Here is a 6,481-nt window from a genome sequence, read left to right as displayed (position 1 = left end):
AAGAGCTGACTCACTGGAAAAGACCCTGATGCTGGGAGGGATTGGGGGCAGGAGGAGAAGGGGACGACAGAGGATGAGATGGCTGGATGGCATCACTGACTCGATGGACATGAGTTTGGGTAAACTCCAGGAGTTAGGGATGGACAGGGAGGCCTGGTGAGCTGCAATTCATGGGATCACAAAGAGTCGGACACGACTGAGCGACTGAACTGAAGATAAAAAACATTTTTAAGCCCATAATCCCTGCAGCCCAAAACAGTATTTCTTCCTGGTATTTTTTTCTATATGTACTTTTTCTGCATTTTTCAAAATTTGTACAATGAACATGCTGTCACATTTGTAATCAGAAAACAAACATTCGCAGTTACAATAGGGATCTATCATGCTCTTTGGCCAGAGAGAGAAAATGAGAAAATAAACAGCAGGACAGGACTCCCCACTGTTACTGCTGCAAAGGCCCTGACACTGGGACTTGATTGTTTTCAGGAGCTGAAGTACTTCGTGGATCTCTTCCGCGCCACATATTCTTTACTCAGCATTCCAGGCTGCCTGAGCTCTTGGCAGATTAAAAACAAACTCAGTCGACCTCTGGATGGCTTTTGAAGTATCTGCTGAGAAATGCCAAAAGTGACGTTCACTCATTAATGTTATCTAATACCCAGCTCCTCCTTCCATTGTCCCCGATTCTCAAAAATATCTTTTTACAATTTGTTAGAAACAGTATCCAAAGAACCACAGCGTCCTCTAACGTCTGTAAAGTTTCTACTTTGTCTTTTCTTCCCAGGGCCCGTTCAATTGAGCGCGGTAAGGCCGCTGTCAAGCGCACACCAATCCCCAGAAGCGGAGCGCCGGCCAGACCCCATACCTCGGATGCAAGCTTCTGCCTCCACTGGGAGCATCGCCAAAGTGAGTGGGCTTCGGCGGTTACCATGGAGATTCTGGCTTGCGGCCCTGGTTGGCTGAGACGCCTCCGACACCGCCCCCCGTGCTCAGCTCCGGGAGAGAGGAAAGCAGAAGCGGAGATTTCACAGGGACTTCTGGGAAAGGGAAGTCCCTGAGAACGGAAACGGAAGCGGCTTGGCCCGGTGCGTTCTGGGAGTTGCAGTTCAGTTGTCTGGGGCTCTTGTGCCCTCAGGCCAAGCGGTCTGGGAGCGTCGCGCGAGTAGCCACAGACGCCGGAAGGCTCCCTGGAGCTTGGTTTCACGAAAGGTCGGTGCGGCCCAAGGCCCTGCTGTCACGCCTCCACTCTGACCGGGAGCAGCGGCCATTCGGCGTTGGGGCTTGGCGGGGAGCTGGACCCCAGGTCTCTCAGAAGCCGCGGAGCCCCAGGGCACCCGCTCGGCTTGGGAAGAGCAGAGGTGGAAAGGGAAAGGAAAGCCAAGTGCTTAAAAGGAGATCTGAACGGACCCAGAATTTCCTGGTTGTGACAGCAGCCTTGGTGCAGTGGGCCAGATTTTAGTCTCAGGACTGCAACCTGCAACCCCTAGACGGTGAGCCTTTGCCAAAATATTTGCTTGGAAACCCCAAAGTTGACTTGAAGCAGTTGTTTTTTTGGAGGCCTTGTGAAGGACTTGCATTTATCTTTACACTATAATCTACACCTTTCCAAGATTTCTTAACACTTGCTGAAAATTGAGTATGCAAATCTTTAATTAAGGAAGCAAAGTAACTTGCACAATTTAAGTGACTATTCATTTGGGTTTCTCAGAGGTTTGTATTTGTTAAAAAAAAAAAAAAAAAAGAGAGAGAGAGAGAGAAAGGAACAATTCTCTAGTGCCTTACCTCTCTTGATACCAGAACATCTCTTATGTTTATGATCGGTGAAAATGCTCTTGTCTCTAGTTAATGATTCCACCCAAATGTTAACTGTGATCTTAGATCACCTTGTCATACTGCCCTTCCATTTTCAACCAGTTTGATAACACCTCCTCAGACTCTGTATCTTCTCTAGTATGGTATCTTGTCTTTTCTGTTGACTGGAGGTCAGTCTTTGACCTTCAACACAGACTTTTTGGGAAATTCAGGTTATATCCTTTTAAAAACTAATAATGCTTGAAACATTTCACAATGTTTAAGTAATGACAGTTTTTATTTTGTTGCATATTTTCTTTTCCAATTAGCAGAATTCTCAGTTTCTGAAATTAGTCTCAGCCCAGGAAAGAATTGTGGATATCTAAGGAGAAGGCAATGACACCCCACTCCAGTACTCTCGCCTGGAAAATCCCATGGACGGAGGAGCCTGGTAGGCTGCAGTCATGGGGTCGCTGGGAGTCGACTTCACTTTCACTTTTCTCTTTCATGCATTGGAGGAAATGGCAAACCACTCCAGTGTTCTTGCCTGGAGAATCCCAGGGACAGGGGAGCCTGGTGGGCTGCCATCTATGGGGTCGCACAGAGTCGGACACGACTGAAGCGACTTAGCAGCGGCAGCAGCAGGAGATATTGATGTCTTGAGAGGCACTTATTCAGAGAGGGATAAATCTGTATGTGCAACTTAGGGGTGAATGTTTAGGAATGTAATCTCAAAAATGTTGTGCAAGGGGCTCTCCTTAATGCCTTAAATTCTGTTCTATTCAGATTTAGACCTTCCTCAGTTATCCCTTGGTACATTGCTTTTTCAGGTGCTGTTTTTACATGCCTTACTGGCTTCTCTCCAGGTGCTGTCACTCTGACGGCATCATTCTTGTGCATTTTCTAATACTGTTACGCATCCCCTTCATTGTTTGTTTTTTGAAGAGGTACCTGTCCATTCTCTCATTTAAGCTCCGATCAGTCTCCAGATACTGCGGTAGTATAGTGGACAAAGCCTAAGTTCTATATCTGACCATCTCATTAATAACTTCTGTATCTTTAGGTTAATCACATAACCTCTCTAGTTCTAAACTTGCTTATCTTTAAATGAGAAGGTTAAAGTTCTACATCTTTAAAACATTTTTTTTTCAGCTTTCAGAGTCTTTGCCTATTGAGCCAGCTTCTTTCCTACCACTTCTGCCTCTATTTCTCTCTACTGCACTGGCTTATTATTTTCCCAGATTTCAAGACTGTAAACATGCATTCTAATTTTAGTAAGGTTATTTTTTTTTAAATCCTGAGTGCAGTTCCCAGCACAGAAAATGTTTTTATAAATTTTTTATTCCCCTCAGATATGAAGACCAGAGCAGATACCAAAGAGATCAGTAGAATATACTTTTGAGTAAGCAGCAACATTTTTGTCATCATTGAAAGGCTCAGAGTTGTGTCCAAAGAATATTTATTTGAAGGAATCTGTGAATTTGAGGCCAAGATAGAAAAGCGAAAAGAGAACTCTATAGGCAAAATTTCAACAACAAAAAAATCTTTTGCCCAAACCAGTGGTTTTTAGCCAATAATAGTTGCCCATGAAAACTATCTTGTGAGGAAAATGGGCATACTTTTAATGAATTTGAGAGAAGTTTTGATCTAAGATCTAAACTTATCCCAAAACATATTATTTGTTCAGAAGAGAAACTACATATACTTGATCCAATTGGGAAAAATGTCAAATGGAATTTATCTCCAGTTAAAAGTCAAAGAACTTCTAAAAAGAAAGCATAATTGTAGTGACTTCGGAAAAAAATTTCAGTGACCGTTCAAACTTTTTTTTTATCAAGAATTCATATTGGTGAAAAACCTCGTAAGTGTGAAGACTGTGGAAAAGCATTTATCCAGAATTCATGTCTTACTGAATATCAGAGAACTTATACTGGAGAAAAACCCTGTAAATTTGTAGGAAAGCATTCACTGTAAATTCATCTGTTCAGCATCAGAGAATTCACACTGGGGAGAAACCTTATGTATGTAATGAATATAGGAAAACCTTCAGTGACTACTCATCCTTTATTCAACATCAAAGAAGTCACAGTGGGGAGAAACCCTATGAATGCCTTGATTGTGGGAAGTCCTTCACTGATATCTCATCTCTTACACAACATCAGAAAATTTACATGGAAGTGAAACCCTGTAAGTGTAGTGATTGTGGGAAGGCATTCAGATGAAGTGCACACCTTACCCAACACCAGAGAATTCATACTGGGGAAAAGCTTTATAAATGTAATGAATGTGGAAAAGCATTCAGTGCCCACTCAGTGTTTACACAACACCAAAGGATTCACACTGGAGAAAACCCCCATACATGCAGTGAATGTGGGAAGGACTTCCCTGAAAACTCATCCCTTACTGAAGATCACTGAATTCATACTGGAGAGAAACCTTATGAACACAGCAAATGTGGTAAAGCATTTAGCCAGAGCACTCATCTTACTCAACATCAGACTTCATACTGAAGAGAAACCCTTTAAATGTGAGACGTGGAAAAGCATTTGGTAACAGTTCAATCCTGATCAGACATCAGCAGCTTCACACATTAGTCATCTTAATGATACTGTTTCGTGGACTACTCTATCCTTTCATGATCCACTCTTAACATTTTGGTCATGTCTCTTACCCATGCCACCCACTCTTCTGCTTACAATTAGAATCTAGGAATGTTGTACTCCTGGGATAAAGTGAAACACTGGGTAATATTTTAAGTTTCCCATACTGACACTGTTTTGTTAGGTGCATAGAGATTTAGACTATTTTCTTGGAGAATTAGCCCATTTATCATTATTTAATGCCCCTTCTTATCCCTTGCCTGGAAAATCCCATGGACAGAGTAGCCTGATAGGCTGCAGTCCACGGGGTCAGAGTCGGACATGACTGAGCAACTTTACTTTCACTTTCTTTCTTATCCCTTAGTATCTTCCCTGAAGTCTGCTTTGTCTGAAATTTATAAAAGGTAAGTCGGCTTGCTTTTGGTTAGTGTTAGCATGGCATGTCTTTCTCCACCTCTGTACTTTTACCACGTTTGTTAGTTTTCTATGCTTTGTATTTGTTGTTTCTATCTTCCTTCTTCTGCCATCTCTGGTTTTAACTGAGCGTTTTACGATTCCATTTCTCTCTTGTAGTACATTAACTATATGTTTTTTAAACAGTTTAGTCGTTACCTTAGAGCTTGCAGTATACATTTTTAAATTAAGTGCACATTTAAAGAAGGCGATGGCACCCCACTCCAGTACTCTTGCCTGGAAAATCCCATGGACAGAGGAGCCTGGTAGGCTGCAGTCCATGGGGTTGCTGAGGGTCGGACACAACTGAGCAACATCACTTTCACTTTTCACTTTCATGCATTGGGGAAGGAAATGGCAACCCACTCCAGTGTTCTTGCCTGGAGAATCCCAGGGACGGGGGAGCCTGGTGGGCTGCCGTCTATGGGGTCGCACAGAGTCGGACACGACTGAAGCGACTTAGCAGCACCAACAGCACATTTAAATAAAAAGATCCTGCTGCACACGTAGCACAGGTAACTTACATCAGAGTATTCCCACCCTTTGTGGTATTGCCGTCATTTATTTCACTTATACATATGCTATGATCACCCAGTATGTTGTCATTATTATTGTTTTTAATAAACAATTATCTTTGAGAATAAGAAAATATTTTTTTATCCTTCTAAAATTTCTCACTGGTGCTATTCATGTCTTGATGTAGATCTAAGTTTCTGAACTAAATAAATTTTCTTCTGCTAGAAGAACTTTTTTTTTGGCCATGCCACGCAACATGTGGGATCTTAGTTCCCTGACCAAGCATTGAACCTGTACCCTCTTCTGTGGAAGCACAGAGCCTTAACCACTGGACCACCGGGGAAGTGTCTGGCAGTTTTATTCTTATATAAATATCCCTTTGAACTGGTTTTAACATCTGATTGGTTCCCTTATTAATTGTAAGTTGAATAGAATCTTTGATATGCCTACTTTGCATTTACACGCCATGATCTTACCTTAGAAAGAAAAACCTGTTGAAATTCACATAACAAAATTAACCATTTTAAAGTGATTCAGTAGAAAATAGTACATTCACAATGTTATACAATCACCACATGGATCTAGTTCTATAACATTTTTATCACCCCAAACTAAAACCCCTTATCCATTAAATAGTAACTTTCATTCCCTCCTTCCCCACCCCAGCAAAGCACCAGTCTGCTTTTTTTCTCTTGGCTTCACCAGTTCTGGGTATTTCATGTAATGGAATCATACCATATATGATCTTTCCTATCTGACTTATTTTCACTTGGCACATTTCAAGGTTCCTCCTCACCACAGTATATATCGGCATTCCTAACATGGTTCTTTTCTAGCATTTACTGTAAGTGTGGTCAAGGATCGGTTCTCAAAGCGTAGTGCATGGGTCAGCAGCATCTGCATCACCTGAGAACGTATTAGAAATTAAAATTCACTGGAACTGTAAGATTAAATTTCACAGAAACTCTGGGGGTGGGGCCAGCAATCCATGTTGGAACACGCCTTACAGGTGATTCGCAGGTGTGCTAAGTGAGAAACCCCTTAGTCAAAACACAATTAAGATACAGCCTGTCACCAACCCCAAATCAGGAAGAATCCAGGGGGAAAAGCCAACCAGTTGC

General features: G+C 42.1%; 1 long non-coding RNA gene across 1 annotated transcript; it reads right to left on the bottom strand.

The window, feature by feature from the left end:
- Positions 1-205: 205 nt before the first annotated feature.
- Positions 206-1,040, bottom strand: LOC113878153. Its single transcript, XR_003506920.1, has 2 exons — positions 866-1,040; positions 206-611 (listed from the first exon to the last, which is right to left on the bottom strand). It is a non-coding gene; the product is annotated as an uncharacterized LOC113878153 (long non-coding RNA).
- Between the last annotated feature and the right edge of the window lie 5,441 nt (positions 1,041-6,481).

The sequence above is a fragment of the Bos indicus x Bos taurus genome, chromosome 19, assembly GCF_003369695.1.
Source record: "Bos indicus x Bos taurus breed Angus x Brahman F1 hybrid chromosome 19, Bos_hybrid_MaternalHap_v2.0, whole genome shotgun sequence".
NCBI lineage: Eukaryota > Metazoa > Chordata > Mammalia > Artiodactyla > Bovidae > Bos > Bos indicus x Bos taurus.
This window is presented reverse-complemented; position numbering and strand designations above follow the sequence as displayed.